A 20,445-nucleotide genomic window follows, 5' to 3' on the forward strand; every position below is an offset into this window, starting at 1 on the left:
AAGCTACTCGGGAGGCTGAGGTGGGAGGATCACTTGAGCCTGAGAGGTGGAGGTTGCAGTGAGCCGAGACTGTACCACTGCACTCTAGCCCGGGCAACAGAGTGAGACCCTGTCACACAAACAAAACAAAACAAAACAAACAAAAAAACAAAAACGACTCCACCCCTGCCTGTTGCCCTCTTCCCAGAATCCTCTATATGGGACTTCACACCATACACACACACACACACACACACAGACACACCCCAGTTTGGCCACTCATCAAGGAATACATCAAACAAACACTTTTACAGCTGATTGCTTTACAGGATCATAATTTTAATTTCTCAGAGATCTCATTTAGTTTTCTCTACCAGTGATACCTATGACAGTTTCTATTATCAGAATGTCCTGACTTTAAGCATCAGGGCCCTAACTCAAGTCACCAGAGGCAGCTTGAAGAGGACCTCTGCCTTGGCATGCTGTATGAATGTTTGTGTCCTTAGGGCTGGCCGAGCAGGGCTCAACCTGGGCACTTTAAAAACATGGTATCTGGCCTGAATTCATGGCCAAGGATATTTGTAAAATGATGTGCTTCTCATTGGGAATAGAAGGCACATTAAGGTTGGAGGCAGAGGAGAATGTAAACCACAGTTCCTAAGTTAGCTCAGACAGGAAATGATGGACATTCAATTCAATAAGCCCAGTGTGTGACAGCATTCTGAAATAGATTGCCTTCAAGTTTCTTTTTTTTTTTTTTTTTTTTTTTTTTTGAGACTGAGTCTCGCTCTGTCGCCCAGGCTGGAGTACAGTGGCACGATCTCGGCTCACTACAAGCTCCGCCTCCTGGGTTCACGCCACTCTCCTGCCTCAGCCTCCCGAGTAGCTGGGACTACAGGCGCCCGCCACCACGCCCGGCTAATTTTTTGTATTTTTTTTAGTAGAGACGGGGTTTCACCATGTTGTCCAGGATGGTCTCGATCTCCTGACCTCGTGATCCGCCCGCCTCGGCCTCCCAAAGTGCTGGGATTACAGGCGTGAGCCACCGCGCCCGGCCCAAGTTTCTTGATTTTATCTGGATCTTACACCACTTTGAGAATCTGATAAAATATATTGACCTTTTCCTCAGAAAAATGCATATATCCACAAAATTTTGCATATGATATTAAGTGTTTATGAACCTGGCCTGGCTAACTTTGTATTTTTAGTAGAGACGGGGTTTCAACATGTGGGCCAGGCTGGTCTCAAACTCCTGACCTCAGGTGATCCACCTGCCTCGGCCTCCCAAAGTGCTGGGATTACAGGCATGAGCCACCGTGCCCAGCCAAGATTCAGTTCTTAAAATGAACCAAAGTGCTCTTTATCCTGTTTGCTGTCTTGGCATTTCCACTGATGTTAAATCTCAAGAGGTGAAATCTGCACACAAATACTCACTGTCACTCAGGAGGACGCAGCTCAGGAGGTAAGGTGGACATCACTGCGTTGGTACAGGTCTTACATGCAAGACAGAAGCCGTGTTCTGGAGATTTGCTGCTGCTCTTCTTTGGTGTTAAGCCTCTTGCTTTATTAAACAACTAAATCATGATGAACCATTGGAAGGAGCTGCGTTGTTTCCAGTTTGTCTGGAGGATATATTAAAAGACTAGTTTCTGGAATACATTTGTGTAACTTAATTTTGTTGATGTTTTCTTATTTGATGTCTATTAATACTTTTTTTTTTTTTTTTTTTTGAGATGGAGTTTTGCTCTTGTTGCCCAGGCTGGAGTGCAATGGCAAGATCTCGGCTCACCACAACCTCTGCCTTCTTTTTTCTTCTGTTTTTAAAACTTGTGGTAAAATCTAGATAACAAAAAGTTTGCCATTTTAACCATTTTTAAGTGGACAGTTCAGTGGCATTAGTTACATTCCCAATGTTGTGTAACCACCACTACTATCCATTTCCAGAAGGTTTTCATCACCCGAAACAGAAACTCTGTACCCATTAAATAGTAACTCCCCATTCTACCCTTCTCTCCCTCCATAACCTCTGTTTTACCTTCTGCATCCATCAAGTTGCCTGTTATAGATAATTCACATAGAATCATTCAGTATTTGTTTCTTTTTGTATCACATATCAAAATTTCCTTTTTTTTTTTTTGCTTTTGAGACAGTCTTGCTTTGTCGCCCAGGCTGGAGTGCAGGGGCACAACCATGGCTCACTGCAGCCCTCACCTCTCCTGCTCGAGAGTTCCTCCCACCTCAGCCATCTGAGTAGCTGGGACTACATGTGTGCGCCACCATACCCAACTAATTTTTTGGTTTTTTTTGTACATACGGGGTTTTGCCATGTGGCCCAGGGTGGTCTCGAACTCCTGGGCTGAAGTGATCCACCCACCTTGGTCTCCCAAAGTGTTGGGATTACAAGCATGAGCCACTGCGCTGGAATGCAATGACACGATCTCAGCTCACTGCAACCTCTGCCTCCCGGGTTCAAGTGATTCTCCTGCCTCAGCCTCCCAAGTAGCTGGAAGTAGAGCCATGCGCCACCACGCCCGGCTAATTTTTGTATTTTTAGTAGAGACGGGGTTTCGCCATGTTGGTCAGGCTGATCTCGATCTTCTGACCTCAGGTGATCACCTGCCTCAGCCTCCCAAAATCCTGGGATTACAGACGTGAGCCACCGCGCCTGGCCTATGCTTTAAAATAAAAATAGAGATTGGGTGTCTGGCTATTATGTTGCCCAGGCTGGTCTTGAACTCCTGGCCTCATCCTTCCCCCTCCACCTCCCAAAGCACGGGGATTATAGGTGTGAGCCACCACATCTTATCCTTCTGGTGCATTTTGAAGGTAGAGACCCTAAGTCAGATTTGCTGATGAATCCATGTGGGGGACGTGGCACAGTTAACCACTCCCTCCCCTCCCCTCCCCATCCCCGTCCCCTCTGTCCTCCCCTCACCCCTTCCCTCTCTTTTTTTTTTTTTTTTTTTGAGAGGGAGTTTCGCTCTTGTGCCCCAGGCTGGAGTGCAATGGCGTAATCTTGGCTCATCGCAACCTTCGCCTCCTGGGTTCATGCCGTTCTCCTGTCTCAGCCTCCAGAGTAGGTGGGATTACAGGTGCACACCACCATGCCTAGCTAATTTTTATATTTTTAGTAGAGATGAGGTTTTGCCATGTTGGTCAGGCTAGTCTCAAACTCCTGGCCTCAAGCGATCTGCTGGCCTTGGCCTCCCAAAGTGTAAGGATTACAGGCATGAGCACCGCCCCAGCCCACACCCTTTTGCTTGAGGCACTTTCTTCTTCTATTTTTTTTTTTGAGGCGGAGTCTCGCTCTGTCGCCCAGGCTGGAGTGCAGTGGCGCGATCTCGAGCCCCGCCTCCCGGGTTCACGACATTCTCCTGCCTCAGCCTCCTGAGTATCTGGGACTACCGGCGCCCGCCACCACGCCCAGCTAATTTTTTTTTTTGCATTTTTACTAGAGACGGGTTTTCACTGTGTTAGCCAGGATGGACACTTTCTTCTTCCTTTGGAAATACATCCTCTGGTTTCCCTCCTCCCTCGCTGGCCTCTCCTCTCAGACTCTTCTGCCTGCTCTACTCCAGGTGCATTGAAATGCCCCAGACCTCTGTGTGGGGAGTCTTCTATGCCACACCCTTCCTAGATGACATCATCTGGCCCTAAGTTTTCAGTATGAGTCAATGTGTTGGTGATGCCCAGATTCCCACCTCCAGCCCTGATTTCTTCCAAGTGCTCTAGAGTCATATACTTATTTGCCTGCTTGATGTCCCTTCTTGGATGTCAAACAAGCATCTCAAAATTCAACTCTTGATCCGCTCCCCTGCTTCAAACTTCGCCATCTCAGTAAATGCGTTATATTCCTCCTGGTTGCATAGGCTTCAAACCTAGGAGTCATCCTTGAATAGACCCTCTTTCTTGCCTCCGCATTTGAGCTTTCAGCAAGTCCTGTCATTCAGACCATTCACACGTATTGAAAATCCATCCCTTTCTTGCCGTCTTGACTGAATATTCTGATGAAGTCGTCACCACTGCTCCCTGGACCTCTGTCCTCACTAACAGCGCTTCCTGTTTCCATTCCTGCTGCTCCAGAGTCCATCCATCTCGTCCCTTTTCAGAGAGGCTTCTCTGACCACCCTTTGCAATGGCTGCTCCATGGCCCCTGCTATTACAGGCTGTCATGCTCTTGTGGGTCTGCTTGTATATTTATCTCTTTTCTGCCTCCACTAGAAGGTGAGCTCTGATAGGGCAGAGGTTCTGGCTGCCTGGTTCTGTGCTGCATTTTCAGAGTCTAGAATAGTGCCTAGCACATGGTACGTGATGAGGAAATCTCTTTCCTGATGAATGAGCGAAGCAGAGAATCCTCAGAATTCAAGGATGCTCTCTGTCTGCCTTGGGAGCTAGAGGAACTCTTCATTTTTCCCTTCATGAATCTGCTCCACTGTCCTTTCTGTTTATTGGCTTCCTCAGTGTTTGGTTTGCCATGGCGCCATCTTGGTCCCATTTCTCATGTTCTGCTCAGCTCAAAGCAGTCCACGGGTTCAACTCTCAGTGCCCGAGGAAGGCGAAACCCACTTCACTTGGGTCAAGTGTTCATTTTCCATCCTCCCTGTCCCCACCCCAATCAGCAAAGGCTAGTGGCTGGGGGTAAAAGGAAGGCTAGTGGCTGGGGGTAAAAGGCCACCAGCAGAAGGGGGCTCTCCAGAGGCAAGCCCATCCCCAGCTCCTCCCGAGTAAGTGCCAATCACCCAGAGGTGGATCCTCTTTCAGGGCCCTGACTTGCAAAGCTGAGGACCAGCTTCCTGTCAGTGGTAACCCTCAGTGAGGGCCTTGTCTGAGCAGCCAGCAGCCTCTGAGACATTTCCACGTGGGCACTCACTAACTTAAAAAAGATAAGTACTCACCCTTCCCAGGAGGTACTGATGTCAGGAATAGCCAAGAGTGCAGTCTTGGTCTGTAAGGAGGTGGCCCTTCCACTCCATACGGCCCTTCCCAGGATACTGCTGTATCCTGGGGTCTGCTCGTGGTGCCAGCAAGCAGGCGTTCCTTGGGAGCCCCCCTCAGCCCTCCCACCCACTGCTGTCCTCTCTCCCTGCCCCCATCTGTGTAAGGACCCTCTGATTTATGTTCACTTAGTAAGCTGTGTGTGTGTAGTGGGGTGTCTTTGTCAATGATTTGCTCCTTTTCTCTGAAAACTTTAAGGACTTTGTCTTTGATATTTTTGGATTCACAATAGTATGTGTAGATGTCAGATTTTCCTCATCTCTCCCCTGTGGCCTCTGTGGGTTCTCTCAGTCTGAGGTCTTTCATCTCTCTTTAATTCTGGGAAATTAATCTCCATTCTGTCTTCAAATATCACCTCCCTTCCATATTTTCCCCTTCTTTCTGCAACTCCTATTACCTGGATATTAACATTTCTGTTTCTGTCCTCCATGATTCTAACTTTTTAAGTTATTTTCCTTGTTTTTTTTTTATCCTTTCTTTCCTGTCAGAATTTCTCAAGTTGATCTTTCATTTTTGCTAATTCTTTTCTTGACTGTGTCAATTTATTCCATTAATTCTGTTCTGTATGTCAGTATTATATTTTTTACCCTGATCTTTCCACTTGGCTCTTCTGTATGGTTTGTTGTTTTTGTGACATGGTCATGGCGGTGTGGGTTGTGGTGGGAGGGGGTTACCCCCGATATAGTCTGGATATTTGTCCGCGCCTAAATCTCCTGTCAGAATGTAATACTGGGTGCTAGAGGTGGGGCCTGGTGGGAGGTGTTTGGACCAGGGGGGCAGTGTTAGTGCCCCGCATATGCTCTCTTTGCGAAAATAAGCAAGTTATTGAAAAATCTGGTCATGTAAAAGTATGTGACACCTCTCCCCCTCCCTGCTCCTGCTTTCTCCATGTGAAATGCCTGCTCCCACTTCGCCTTCTGCCATGATTGAAAGATCCTTGAGTCTTCATCAGAAGCTGAGCAGATGCCAGCACCATGCTTCCTGTACAGCCTGTAGAACCATGAGCCAATTAAATCTCTTTTCTTTATAAATTACCCAGTCTCAGGTTTTTTTTTTTTTTTTTTTTTTTTGAGATGGAGTTTCACTCTTGTTTCCCAGGCTGGAGTGCAATGGCGTGATCTCGGCTCACCGCAACCTCTGCCTCCCGGGTTCAAGTAATTCTCTTGCCTCAGCCTCCCGAGTAGTTGGGATTACAGGCGTACACCACCACACCTGGCTAATTATGTATTTTCAGTAGAGACGGGTTTCTCCATGTTGGTCAGGCTGGTCTCGAACTCCTGACCTCGGGTGATCCGCCTGCCTCGGCGTCCCAAAGTACTGGGATTACAGGTATGAGCCACTGTGCCCAGCCGGTATTTTTTTTTTTTTTTTGTATAGCAATGGAAGAATGGCCTCGTATACACCCTAGAGCGGAAAGTCCCAGGCACCAAGGCTTCCCACCCTAGAAGCAAGCTCAGGGCTTTCTCTTCATCCTTCCAGGGAGAGCACTGAGAGATGATGGGGGGTTGGCAGGGGGCATCCCTTGGATTATCATTCTCCAGACTTAGGCTTGGAGGGGAGGGTGGAGAAGTGGATTTCTGGGTCTGGTCCACCTCACCTGTTTTCTCAGCTTCTCACCCACTCAGAGCTCTTGCCCCAATTCTCCCTTTCATCCTGCAGATCCCTGCGCCTGACTCATCTCAGGCGAGGAGGCAAATCATCAGTTATCTCAGGCAGCAGCAGGACGAGACTCCTTTCTGATTTTCTCCTTCCCTGGCCACCTCTCCCCACCCCATATTCACTCGTTCCAAACCTCTGGCCTCCCCAGCAACTCTACATCCTCATCTCCATCTGTTCCCTCTCTCGATGCTGTGGGTGACATTGGAGAGGGAAGCCCGGAGCCCTGACCTAGTCCGGCGTGGAGAGAGGAATGGAAAGCAGTGTCCCTTTTGAGAAGGCAAATTTACAGCTGGCTTTTGTAATCCTAGCTATTTTTTGTTTGTTTGCTAAGTCTTTGATAGTCCCCAGTGTGGTTTGTCCGCCAGTGATCTCAGCACCACCAGAGAGCTTGTTAGAAATGCGGCATCCCAACCCCACCACAGCCCTCCCAAGTCAGATACTGCCGCCTCACGAGGCCCCCCAGGGATCCACAAGTTCATTAAAGTTTCAGGAATCCAATTCTACTACAAAATATACATTTATAATTAGGAAAAGGATAGTTTCTTTTAAATGGTAGAACTTCCCCAATGAGTCAGCTACCTGTATTTCTGGCCTGTCAGGCTGGACACTGGAGACCATTCTGCATAGAATTGTACCTCCCTGAACTACTGTTAGGCCTTAGGGTGAGGATTCATCTTTCCCTTCTCCCCACCATGGAGACAAAATCCTCTTAAACATATCCGGGCCTGGCATGGTGGCTCACGCCTGTAATCCCAACACTATGGGAGTCCGAGGAGGGTGGATTACCTGAGGTCGGGAGTTTGAGACCAGCCTGACCAACATGGAGAAACCCCGTCTCTACTAAAAATACAAAATTAGCCGGGCATGGTGGCACATGCCTGTAATCCCAGCTACTCGGGAGGCTGAGGCAGGAGAATTGCTTGAACCTGGAAGGCAGAGGTTGCAGTGAGCCAAGATCACGCCATTGCACTCCAGCCTTGGCAACAAGAGCAAAACTCCATCTCAAAAAACAAAAACAAAAACAAAAAATAAAACATATCCGGCAGTAGGCCAGACACAGTGGCTCACCCCTGTAATCCCAGCACTTTGGGAGGCTGAGGCAGGTGGATCACTGGAGGTCAGGAGTTTGAGACCAGCCTGGCCAACATGGTGAAACCCCATCCTTTACTAAAAATACAAAAATTAGCCGGGTATGGGGGCATGTGCCTGTAATTCCAGCTACTCAGGAGGCTAAAGTGGAAGAATCGCTTGAACCCAGGAGGCGGAGGTTGCAGTGAGCCGAGATCGTGCCACTGCACTCCAGCCTGGGCTACAGAGTAAGACTCCATCTCAAAAAACAAACATGGTGGCTCACGCCTGTAATCCCAGCACTTTGGGAGGCCGAAGCAGGTGGATCACCTGAGGTCAGGAGTTCGAGACCAGCCTGGCCAAGATGGTGAAACCCTGTCTCTACTAAAAATACAAAAATTAGCCGGGCATGGTGGCGGGCGCCTGTAGTACCAGCTACTTGGGAGGCTGAAGCAGGAGAATTGCTTGAACCCAGGAGGTGGAGGTTGCAGTGAGCCAAGATCATGCCACTACACTCCAGCCTGGGCGACAGAGCAAGACTCTGTCTCAAAACAAACAGGCCAGGCGTGGTGGCTCATGCCTGTAATACCAGCACTTTGGGAGGCCAGGAGTTCAAGATGAGCCTGGCCAACATGGTGAAACCCTGTCTATACTAAAAATACAAAAATTAGACTGGCGTGGTGGTGGGCGCCTGTAATCACAGCTACTTGGGAGGCTGAGGCAGGAGAATCGCTCGAACCCAGGAGGCGAAGGTTGCGGTGAGCCAACATTGCACCACTGCACTCCAGCCTGGGCGACACAGCAAGACTCTGCCTCAAAATAAATAAAAACAAACAAACAAACAAAAATATCTGGCAGCAATTTTCAAGCATTCAAAAGAGATGTGAAGGAAAAAAATTTGGCCGGGAGCAGTGGCTCACGCCTGTAATCCCAGCACTCTGGGAGGCCAAGGTGTGCGGATCACGAGGTCAAGAGTTCGAGACCAGCCTGACCAACATGGTCAAACCTGGTCTCTACTAAAAATACAAAAATTAGCTGGGCGTGGTGGCACGTGCCTGTAATCCCAGCTAGTCAGGAGTCTGAGGCAGGAGAATCGCTTGAACCCGGGAGGCAGAGGTTTCAGGGAGCCGAGATCACACCACTGCACTCCAGCCTGGGCAACAGAGGGAGACTGTCTCAAAAAAAAAAAAAATTAAATCAGCATATTAATTGATGAGGACAAGGACATTTTATTATCATGGGATTACGGGGACAAATGATTGCTGAAATCATAATTAGCTTTCTGGCGGGGGAAGATAATAAGGTAGAAAGAGGAGAAATGGGTGTAATCAAAGGAAGTGGCAGAGAGAGATTAAAAAAAAACAACAACAGGAAATGAGAACAAGAATATGACTAACAATGCCTGAGCCCCACCCACCCGTCCTCAGAGTGGACTCCCTCTCTCAAAGGCTTGTGGGCACCTGCCCCCGAGCTGACTCACCCTGTTCAGTCATCACAGCTCACTGCAGTGATGAAGGCTCAGGTGATCCTTTCACATCAGCCTCTCTAGTAGCTGGGACTACAGGCATGTGCCACCATACCTGGCTAATTTTTTGTTTTTGTTTTTTTTTTTTTGAGATGGAGTCTTGCTCTGTCACCCAGGCTGCAGTGCAGTGGCATGATCTAGGCTCACTGCAACCTCCACCACCTGGATTCAAGCAATTCTCTGCCTCAGCTTCCTGAGTAGCTGGGACTACAGGTGCCTGCCATGACGCCCAGCTAATTTTTTTGTGTATTTAGTAGAGATGGGGTTTCACCATGTTAGCCAGGATGGTCTCGATCTCCTGATCTCGTGATCCACCTGCCTCAGCCTCCCAAAGTACTGGGATTACAGGTGTGAGCCACCGTGCCCGGCCGTATTTTTTGTATTTTTAGTAGAGACAGGGTTTCACTATCTTGGCTAGGCTGATCTTGAACTCCTGACCTCAAGTGATCCACCCACCTCGGCCTCCCAAAGTTCTGGGATTACAGGCATGAGCCACTGCGCCCAGCCACCCGTCACCTGCTAGTGTAGACAAATGAATAAACTTAGACAAGCACATGGGCTCCCTCTATACCAGCCTAGACTTTGACACTGAAACTCCATGAGTCTGGGCCACTTCCTGCCACAAGTGTGAATGGAAAATAAATCATTTTCCAAGGAACCCAAAATCACTAAGCCAAGGAGTCAAGCTGAGAACTTTCAGGCAAACCTGCCCCCCATTTTATTTCCTAAATAAGAGAGCTACAAAGATTAAAAAAAAAAAAAAAAAAAAAAGCTACACACCTTGCTCATAATTTGCCCACAAGGAAATACCTAATTCCACAAGGAAGGGCTAATCAGAAACTCAACAGAATGCGACTGTTTGTCTCTTATCCACCTGTGACCTGGAAGCCCTGTCCTTCACCTCGAGTTGTCTCGCCTTCCTGGACCAAACCAATGTACATCTTACACATATTGATTGATGTCTCATGTCTCCCTAAAATGTATAAAACCAAGCTGTGCCCTGACCACCTTGGACACATGTGGTCAGGACTTCCTGAGGCTGTGTCATGGGCGTGTGTCCTCAACCTTGGCAAAATAAACTTTCTAAATTGGTTGAGACCTGTCTCGGATACTTTGGGTTCACATAAGGAAACAGGAAGCAGGGATCTGGTGTCTATTTCTTTTTCCAAGCACAATGTAAGCACAGTTCTAGGCTGTGTTTGTCTTGTGAGTCCTTCCTGGCTCCCCTCAGGCACTGGCTTTCTCTCCTCTCTCCTGCCTTCTCTTTCTGGATCCACCCTCCAAATGTTGGAGTTCCTTAGGGTTTGATTCTTGGAACTCTTCTGTGTTTATGTGTTCTCCCTAGATAGTATCATCCGTAAGTGACTTAAATAGCACTCATAATGCTTAAAAAAAAAAAAAATTCCATTTCTAGCCTGGACGTCTCTGAATTTCAGAATAAGGTAAATGAAGAATTCACCTTTATACACCTTAAGTTTGAAATGCCGGTGATTTATCCAACAGCCTCCTTGGTTTTGGTTTTAGCCGTATCACCGGCATCTCATTTAACTCAACGTATGCACATCTGAATTCTACTGACTCTCCTAAACTTGCACTCTGCTCCATCTCAGCCAATGGTACCACCAGAACCCAGTTTCCTGAGCTAAGTGCCTTCTTTGACACCTTCCTTTCCAACACCGCCTCACCTGATCTGTCACCAGTCCTGTCACTTGTTTTAAATCCTTGCACTGTCTCCCACCTCTGCACCTCTCCTCCTTGTCTCAGCCTGCTGTCTTGCCCTTCTACTCTTGAGCTTCCCTAAAGTCTGTAATCATCTAGCACCATCTTGTTAAAACATAAAAGATCATGCAGAGTCCCACTTAAAAGCTTACAAATATCTCATTGTACTTAAAATAAAGCTCAAATTCAGCAATGCCTAGAAGGCAGTGAGGAGTGGATAGGTATGAGGATGGCTGCTGATGTGGATTGCCTGGGTTTAAATCTTTCTCTTCCTTTTTTCCCCCCCATGACAGGATCTCACTCTGAGCGTTACTCAGGCTGGAGTGCAGTGGCCCAATCATGGCTCACTCTAGCCTCTGCCTCCCAGTCTCAAGCAATCCTCCCACCTCAGCCTCCCAAGTAGGTGGGACTACAGGTGACACCACCATACTCGGCTAATTTTTGTACTATTTGTAGAGACGGGGTTTTGCCATGTTGCCCAGGCTGGTCTCCAGCTCCTAAACTCAAGTGACCTACCTGCCTTGGCCTCCCAAAGTGCTGGGATTACAGGCGTGAGACACCGCGCCCGGCCCAGGTGCTTATTGTTAACTCCTGCTTCCTTAACCTCACCACAGTTCACACCCCGCCACTCCTGAGCACCGCACACCGGCTTCCTCCCAGTCCCTCATCTGAGAACTCATGAAGCCACTTGGAATCCCTCTCTGCTTTGCCTGGCTCATTCCATGTCAATTTCAGATCTTCGCTTCAGGTCAGCTCCAAGGAGGCTATCCTTGCCCATCTTCCTAAAATAGAGCTCTCAAAACCTGGCTGTTTTCCTTCAGAGCACTGGCCTCCAATTGTAAGTAGATATTTATCTGTTTACTACGTGTCTCCATCACTAGGCTATACACTTCAGGAGGGGAGAATTTTTTGTTTTGGTTCTCTGCCATAAGAGTGCATGGTATTTACTAAGCATGAAATAAATAGTTGTTGGGGGGAAAAAGAATGAGTAAACGAATAAATGACGTGTGGGAAACTCCTGAGGATGCAACTCTCTACCTAGCGGTGGCCAAAGCTACTGGATAAACCATGTATGTACCCATCTTTTTAACCTATGTGTGTTTTGCTAGAATGGAGTGTTCTAATTAGAAGTAAAAATTTGTTTGTTCTTTAATCGAATTTAATTTTTTTTTTTTTTTTGAGCCAGTCTGATTCTGTTGCCCAGGCTGGAGTGCAATGGCACGATCTCGGCTCGCTGCAACCTCTGCCTCCCAGGTTCAAGCGATTCTCCTGCCTCAGCCTCCCGAGTAGCTGGGATTACAGGCACCTGACACCAGGCCCGGCTAATTTTTTGTATTTTTAGTAGAGACTGGGTTTTGCCCTGTTGCCCAGGCTGGTCTCAAACTCCTGACCTCAAGTGATCCACCCGCCTCGGTCTCTTAAAGTGCTGGGATTACAGGCGTGAGCCACCGCGCCTGGCCTTTTTTTTTCTTCTTCTTCTTCTTTTAAAAATGTTTATCTACAAGATCGAGACGGTATCTCACTATCTTGTTGGTTTCAAACTCTTGGGCTACAGGGATCCTCTCGCGTCGGCTTCCCAAAGTGCTGGGATTACGGGCGTGAGCCACCGCGCCCGGCCTATTAATAAAATCGGATGACCTTGCACTTTCTCAGTCAGCGAGTATTATTTAGTACTCACCTCCACTTAGCAGTAGGGAGCTGTATTGCAAAGGGGGCTGATGAGCGCGGCTTGACGCCCCTACACACCCCGCCAAGGGGGTTGCTGCAGTTACGGTTTCGCCGAATGTCCGGCAGAGGGCGCTGCGAACACGCCGCTCCAGCCGCCGGGCAGGGGAGAGCGGAATGACGTTCCCAATGACCGCAGTCAGAAGCATCAGCGCATTCCTAGGACGCTTTCCAGCTGCTGGGTGGCTTCATACCCCGGTAAAGTGCATGGTTTCCAAGTTCCCGCTGAGTACTGGGATCTGGAGAGCTTTTGAAAAACACGGATTTCTGGACGGCACTCTCAAAGATTCTGGTTCCATGGGAATTGGGCGGGCCCTGGACCCTCTTGAAGATGTTTCCTGTTGATTTTGATGATCAGAAGGTTTGGGCCCCATTGGTGGGAACTCCCCAAGGCGACTAGGGAGCCGAAGGAGAGAGGAGGACACAAACCTGGTTTCCACTCCCAACCCTGTTGCTTTTTAGCTGCGCGATCCTTCTGTGTACTACCCCCCATGACAACTTGTAAAATGGAGCTAATGGTAAAGATAGGGCTAGGCCAGGCCCTGTGGCTCAGGCCTGTAACCCAGCATTTTGGGAGGCTGAGGTGGGACGATCACCTGAGGCCAGGAATTCGAGACCAGCCTGGCCAACATGGTGAAACTCTGTCTCTACTAAAAATACAGAAATTAGCCAGGCATGTGGCATGCACCTGTAATCCCAGCTACTCGGGAGGCCAAGACACGAGAATAGCTTGAGCCTGGGAGGCAGAGGCTGCAGGGCTAGATCCCGTCTCAAAAAAAAAAAAAAAAAAAAGAAAGAAAAAAGAAAAGAAAGAAAGAAATTTTGGAATTATCACTTTGGCTAAATGAATGACTATCATTTTATAGTGGCCTGTGATCCTAGGGTCTTAGGCACAGGGGATACAGCAATGAGCAAACATGCATTCTGATGAAGAGATGCTGACAATCACAACCACACAAATAAGCAAGATAATTTCCCATAGAGATAAGAGCTTTGAGGAAGCCAGAATGCAGGAATGTGATAGAAAGTGGCTGGGAAGAGGGAGCTGAGGCTGGTGGGTCCAAGAAGTCCTCTCCAGGGAGATGACATTTGAGCAGTGATCTGGACAATGAAAAAGCGCTGACTGCACCTCCAGGTGAGAAGAACTTACTGGACTGAGGAGAAAGCAAGCCATCAAAAACCCCAAGGAGGGAGTTTGGTGTGTTCAGAGAACTGGAAGGAGGGAACGCCATGAAAGAGAGGCCAGTAGCATGTGCGGGGCAGAGAGGGAGCCGGCTTCTTAGCCCGTGGAGAGAGAAAGCAGGAACTAAAGGCAGCACCAACGGGAAAGGCTGCATCTGGAGAGAGAGGGAGAGCAGCTGCAGGTTGGTCAAGCTGCTGTAAGGCCCTGCCCAGGCCATACGAACACAGGGAGCTACTTTCCCTGTCCTCGGGACAAATGTCACAGAGGCAGAGAGGTCTGGGGGATGGGGGGATATGGAAAATAGTTGCATAACTTTAAGAGATGGGTGCCATTTAACTCATTTCACACAGGAGGCACTAAGCCAGAGCACACTGAATGATGGCCCCCATCTCAATTTCCTTCCAGCCCTGCTCCTTGCTTTCCTGCATCCATGCCACGTGATTTCCTGAATCCATGCCCCTCGCTTTCCCGCATCCATGCCCCCTCGTTTTCCCGCATCCATGCCCCTCGTTTTCCCGTATCCGTGCCCCCCGCTTTCCCGCACCCGTGCCCCTCCGCTTTCCCGCTCCATGCCCTTTGCTTTCCCTGTGAGTTCTCAGGGCTCTATTTCCATTGAAATTAAAACCCAGTTCCCTGTAGAGTAACTGTCTATCAGTAGTTCGTGCCTAGTTTCCTTCTCCTTTGTATTAAGTGACACCATCTGGCCTTCCCAGTCACCTTGGGCTCGTGTTTCCTTTGGATGGCTTCCCAAGGGGCAGGGGGCTCCTGAGCAGCATGTCTTGTGACACAACTTAATTAGGATTGTATTTCATTCTGCATTTTACAAACAGATGACTTCAGCTTTGGGTTCTAAAAGGAAGAAAAGCAGACCCTCTTCCCTTTGGGACTTAGTTGAGTGACCATTTCTCTTACACATCTTACTAGACACTGTATGGAAAAGAATCTGGACAGACTCATTCCCTTCATTCTTCTGTGTACATAAGCTCCTACTACGGTGTTAAGCCCTGGGGACTAGAATTCTGTCTTTAAACTTCAGGAAGTCACAGTAGAATCACAATGTCAGACACAGTCTACGAAACGCTTCGCATATGTTACCTCATTTGATCTTTGTAATCAACCCATGAGGCAGGTGGGGTGTGGCGGGTATGATAGTCTCCTTGTATGTTGCTGGCTTAGAGAAGGTCAGTGACTTGTTTAAGGTCACACTGCTGGTTCCTGGAAGAACTGGGCCTAACACAGGCCTGTTGGCTCTGTTTTCATCCCTCTGGTATCTTAATCCTTAGCACTTCAGAGTGGTGGAATTCAAGATTGGGCCACTTAGCAAACTGGTCCCTTAATTTATTAAATTGTATTGACATGTGAGCTGCATGACCACTGCTTGGATGGGGCTTCTCCGGTAGACAAGTTCTGTTTTCATAGCGAGAGAATGAACTTCCTGGGAGGCTGGAAGAAAGTGAGGGAGGTGAATGATGAGCAATCAGCTGGTCTACTCATAATATCCTCAACAGGGACCACTTCCAGTGGTAGCCAGGTAACCTATCAGAATGACCTCCTGTAGATAACAACTCTAAACTCTGGAGTGCAGAAAAATTACCTGAAGTCACTAAGGGAGATCAAAAGCCAGAATCTCAGAAAGGAGTCAATACTTGAAGGAAGGGAATGGCACTGGGTGAGTTTCCTGTATTTTTTTTTTTTTTTTTTTTTGAGACAGTGTCTCACTTTGTTTCCCAGGCTGGAGTGCAGTGGTGCCATCTCAGCTCACTGCAACCTCCGCATCCTGGGTTCAAGTGATTCTTCTGCCTCAGCCTCCTAAGTAGCTGGGATTGCAGACACCTGCCACCATGCCTGGCTAATTTTTGTATTTTTAGTAGAGACAGGGTTTCACCATGTTGGCCAGGCTGGTCTCGAACTCATGACCTCAGGAGGTCTGCCTGCCTCGGCCTCCCAAAGTGCTGGGATTACAGGCGTAAGCCACCACGCCCAGCCCAGACATTTATTTCTTGCTGGAAAATTGAGGATCAAGGTGCAGCAGACATGGTTTCTGGGGAGGATGCTCTCTGCTTGTCTTGCAGATGGCACCTTCTTGCTATGTCCTCACATTGCAGAGAGAGAAAGAGAAAGAGGTGGGGGGAGGGCGGGGAAGGGAGAGAGAGAACTCTGGTCTCTCTTCTTCTTGGTATAAAGCCACTAATCCCATCATGAGGACCCCACTCTCTTGACCTTATCCTTAATCATTTCCCAAAGCCCCCCGCCCTGCAACTCCAAATACCATCATACTGGGGATTAGGGCTTCGACCTACATATTTTTATTACTACGTGTTATGAAGTGAACACAATTCAGTCCATAGCAGGTAGTAATAAAAAATACAAGTGGTGCTCTTCACTTGTGGCAGCTGAAGAACCTAAATTCTCGTGCCTGAAGCCTCCTTTCTGCTTCTCTGGCCATGTGGTCCTCGCGACCAGGGGTGCACGCTGGGCCCAGATTGTCCCCCACAGGTCACGAATTTACTTGAAAGGAACGCTGCAGACCAGTGAAGAGCTGGCAAAAATTGTCAGGGAGAAGCAATGATCCAAAGACAGCTTTGGGACCCGCTGGCTCAGGAAGACTGGCTAGATGTGGGCCACATGTGCCCAGAAGGTGGGAGATGTGTGTGCTGCTCATTGTGTGTACCTTCTTGTTACTTCTGTCAGAGCTGAACTTGAATTTGCCATCTCATTTTTGGAGACCTACAGTTGAATATTTGCATATCTCTGGAATGGTGTCTTAGTCTGTTTTGTGCTACTATAACAGAAGACCACAGACTGAGTCATTTATAAGAGCAGAAAATTTATTTGGCTCATGGAGCAGCCTAGAACCCTACTATTAGGTCTGAGTCAGTCAGATGGAAAGAAGGCGAAGTAGAAGCATCAAGGTCGAATCAGTCACACATGGACTTCCCTAGTGGACTCATTGAAAACCAGACCTTCTGAGCCACCCTTGGTAGGGGCTCTGGAAGTGGCTTCTGAAGAGACCCCATTCTGCACCTCCCATGACTCTATCCACCAAGGGCCTAGTGGGAGAAGTGTGCCCTGCAGTGCCCTCAGAAAGGCCCACTGAAACTGCAAACATTCTTTTTCTGCACTGCCATTTGGTTCATGAAGACATATGGCTGGGAGAAGTTGAGTATCCTATGTCACCTTTTAGTCCAACAATTTTATGGAGGCTTAGCATGGGCAGGCCTGGTGCCAGGTGATGAGGATGCACATGGGAGCAGATCTGGCCCTGCACACAGGAGCCCATATTTCTGGATAGTGGGGCGGAGGTGACACATGTCCACATAACTGCCGTGTACAGAGATAGCAAAACAGTAAGATACAGGATGATTGAAGGTCTGTCTGTAGCTCATCCAAATGATATGGTGACCAGTTCCCAAGAGGAATCTCTACACGTTTCCTGCTATTGAGCCTATGGAGCGTGATAAAAGAAATCTGGGCTGGGTGTGGTGGCTCACTCCTGTAATCCCAGCACTTTGGGAGGCTGAGGTGGGTGGATCACCTGAGGTCAGGAATTCTAGACCAGCCTGGCCAACATGACAAAACCCCTTCTCTACTAAAAATACAAAAAATTAGCCAGGCATGGTGGCAGATGCCTGTAATCCCAGCTACATGGGAGGCTGAGGCAGGTGCCACCCCAGCCAACATGGCACCATCCCAGCCAGCATGGTGCTATCCCAGACAATATGGCACCATTCTAACCAACATGGCACCACCCCAGCCTCAGGTATTCCTTTATAGATATACGAATGGACTAAGACACTGGCATAGCAATAACACTAATAAATATATATCGACTGAATGAAAGAACAAACATGTTATCTTTCTGAAAGAATATATTTTTTGGCCAGGCTTGGTGGCTCACGCCTGTAATCCCAGCACTTTGGGAGGCCGAGGCGGGTGGATCACGAGGTCAGGAGATCGAGACCATCCTGGCTAACATGGTGAAACCCCATCTCTACTAAAAACACACACACACAAAATAAGCCGGGCTTGGTGGCAAGCATCTGTAGTCCCAGCTACTTGGGAAGCTGAGGCAGGAGAATGGCGTAAGCTTGCAGTGAGCAGAGATGGGCCACTGCACTCCAGCCTGGGTGACAGAGCAAGACTCCATCTCAAAAAAAAAAAAGAAGAATGTATTTTTTAAAACACAATCAAATCAATGCCTTAAAACTAGGCTGTCACCACATTTTTCCCCCCGTTTTACATACTTAAATTGGCTAAATCAAGAATACGGGCTGGCTCTCAGTCCCTAACTCGTGGGGGGGTGCCTCCCCCCCCTGCGATGGGGGTCCTGAGAGCAGGGGGGATGAGGGGCTTGCTGTCAGTCCCCGCCTTGCGGGGGGTGCCTCCCCCCTGCGATGGGGGTCCTAAGAGCCGGGGGCGGAAGAGGGGCTGCCTCTGAGTCCCTGCCTCGTGGGGGGTGCCTCCCCCTCCTGCGATGGTGGTCCTAAGAGCCTGGGGCGGAAGAGGGGCTGGCTCTCAGTCCGTGCCTCGCGGGGGATGCCATCGCCCCTGCGATGGTGGTCCCAAGAGCCAGCGGGGGAAAAGGGGCTGCCGCTCAGCCACCACAACATGGGGGGCCTTTATGTTCAGGTTTTGCCCAAGAGTCAGCTTATTTGCTTCTTGTACTAGCAGGGCAGTTGCTGCCAAGGCCCTCAAACACGGGAGCCATCCTTCAGAAACCCTGTCTAGTTGTTCAGAGACGTAGGCCACCGGCCTCAGCCAGGGCCCCACAGTTTGGGTTAAAAGTCCAGCTGCCATCTTTTCTCTTTCTAACGCATACAATGGAAAAGGCTTTGCCAGATCGGGTAGCCCCGGGGCTGGGGCTGCCAGAAGTTTTTCCTTTAACTCATGAAAGACTTGCTGTTCTTGGGATCCCCATTCCAAAGGTTCCCGGTCCCCGCCCCCTTTGTGACCTCATACAAAGGCTTGGCTAATACTGCAAAGTTTGGGATGCACAGTCTACAGAACCCAACAACCCCTAAGAATTCCGTCACGTGCCTTCTGCCCTTGGGCACCGGTAGATGGCAAATAACATGCTTTCTTTCTGTTCCCGGGCTGCGTTCGGACCCCTGTCGGAGAGTAAATCCCAACTAAGGTACCTGCCGTCGGCAGATTTGAGCTTTCTTCTTGGACACGTATTACCCACAGTCCTCCAGGTGGGTCCTTAAGGTTCTTAGGATCCGCGATGGGGGTCCTAAGCCAGGCGGGGATGAGGGGCTGGCTCTCAGTCCCCGCCGCGCAGGGGATGCCTCCCCCCCCGCCCGTGACATGGGGGCCCTAAGAGCCGGGGGGGAAGAGGGGCTGGCTCTCAGTCGCCACCTCGTGGGGGGTGCCTCCCCCCCTGCGATTGGTGTCCTAAGAGCCAGCGGGGGAAGAGGGGCTGGCTCTCAGTCCCCGCCTCGTGGGGGGAGCCTCCCCCCCCCCGCGACGGGGGTCGTGAGAGCCCGGGGGGATGAGGGGCTGGCTCTCAGTCCCCGCCTCGCGGGGGGTGCCTCCCCCCCTGCGATGGGGGCCCTGAGAGCCAGGGGGAAGAGGGGCTGGCTCTCAGTCCCTGCCTCATTGGGGGTGCCTCCCCCCCCTGCGATGGGGGTCCTGAGAGCCGGGGGCGGAAGAGGGGCTGCCTCTGAGTCCCTGCCTCGTGGGGGGTGCCTCCCCCTCCTGCGATGGTGGTCCTAAGAGCCAGAGGGGGAAGAGGGGCTGGCTCTCAGTCCCCGCCTCGTGGGGGGTGCCTCCCCGCCTGCGATGGGGGTCTTAAGAGCCGGGGTCGGAAGAGCGGCTGGCTCTGAGTCACCGCCTCGCGGGGGGTGCCTCCCCCCCCTGCGATGGGGGTCCTAAGAGCCTGGGGCGGAAGAGGGGCTGGCTCTCAGTCCGTGCCTCGCGGGGGGTGCCATCGCCCCTGCGATGGTGGTCCCAAGAGCCAGCGGGGGAAAAGGGGCTGCCGCTCAGCCACCACAACATGGGGGGCCTTTATGTTCAGGTTTTGCCCAAGAGTCAGCTTATTTGCTTCTTGTACTAGCAGGGCAGTTGCTGCCAAGGCCCTCAAACACGGGAGCCATCCTTCAGAAACCCTGTCTAGTTGTTCAGAGACGTAGGCCACCGGCCTCAGCCAGGGCCCCACAGTTTGGGTTAAAAGTCCAGCTGCCATCTTTTCTCTCTCTAACGCATACAATGGAAAAGGCTTTGCCAGATCGGGTAGCCCCGGGGCTGGGGTTGCCAGAAGTTTTTCCTTTAACTCTTGAAAGACTTGCTGTTCTTGGGATCCCCATTCCAAAGGTTCCGGTCCCCGCCCCCTTTGTGACCTCATACAAAGGCTTGGCTAATACTACAGAGTTTGGGATCCACAGTCTGCGAAACCCCACAGCTCCTGAGAATTCTCTCAGCTGCCTTCGGCCCTTAGACTCTGGTAGATTGCATATAACCTGCTTTCTTTCTGTTCCCGGGCGGCATCGGACCCGTCGGAGAGTAAATCCCAAGTAAGGTACCTGCCGTCGGCAGATTGGAGCTTTCTTCTTGGACACCTAATACCCACAGTCCTCCAGGTGAGTCCTAAGTA

General features: G+C 49.8%; 1 long non-coding RNA gene across 31 annotated transcripts in view; it reads left to right on the plus strand.

Annotated features, from left to right (window-relative positions):
* LOC107968093 (uncharacterized) overlaps positions 1-20,445 on the plus strand; it is a 60,211-nt gene that overhangs the window by 17,015 nt on the left and 22,751 nt on the right. For 23 of the 31 annotated variants that reach the window (XR_010150480.1, XR_010150484.1, XR_010150479.1 and 20 more), the window contains 3 exons: positions 1,713-11,519; positions 11,681-11,783; positions 12,132-20,431. This is a non-coding gene — a long non-coding RNA (uncharacterized LOC107968093). Of the gene's footprint in view, positions 1-1,712; positions 11,520-11,559; positions 11,784-12,131; positions 20,432-20,445 lie in introns of all 31 variants that reach the window. The other 8 variants (XR_010150458.1, XR_010150472.1, XR_010150471.1 and 5 more) reach the window with 4 other exon arrangements.

The sequence above is a fragment of the Pan troglodytes genome, chromosome 14 (genome assembly GCF_028858775.2).
Source record: "Pan troglodytes isolate AG18354 chromosome 14, NHGRI_mPanTro3-v2.0_pri, whole genome shotgun sequence".
NCBI lineage: Eukaryota > Metazoa > Chordata > Mammalia > Primates > Hominidae > Pan > Pan troglodytes.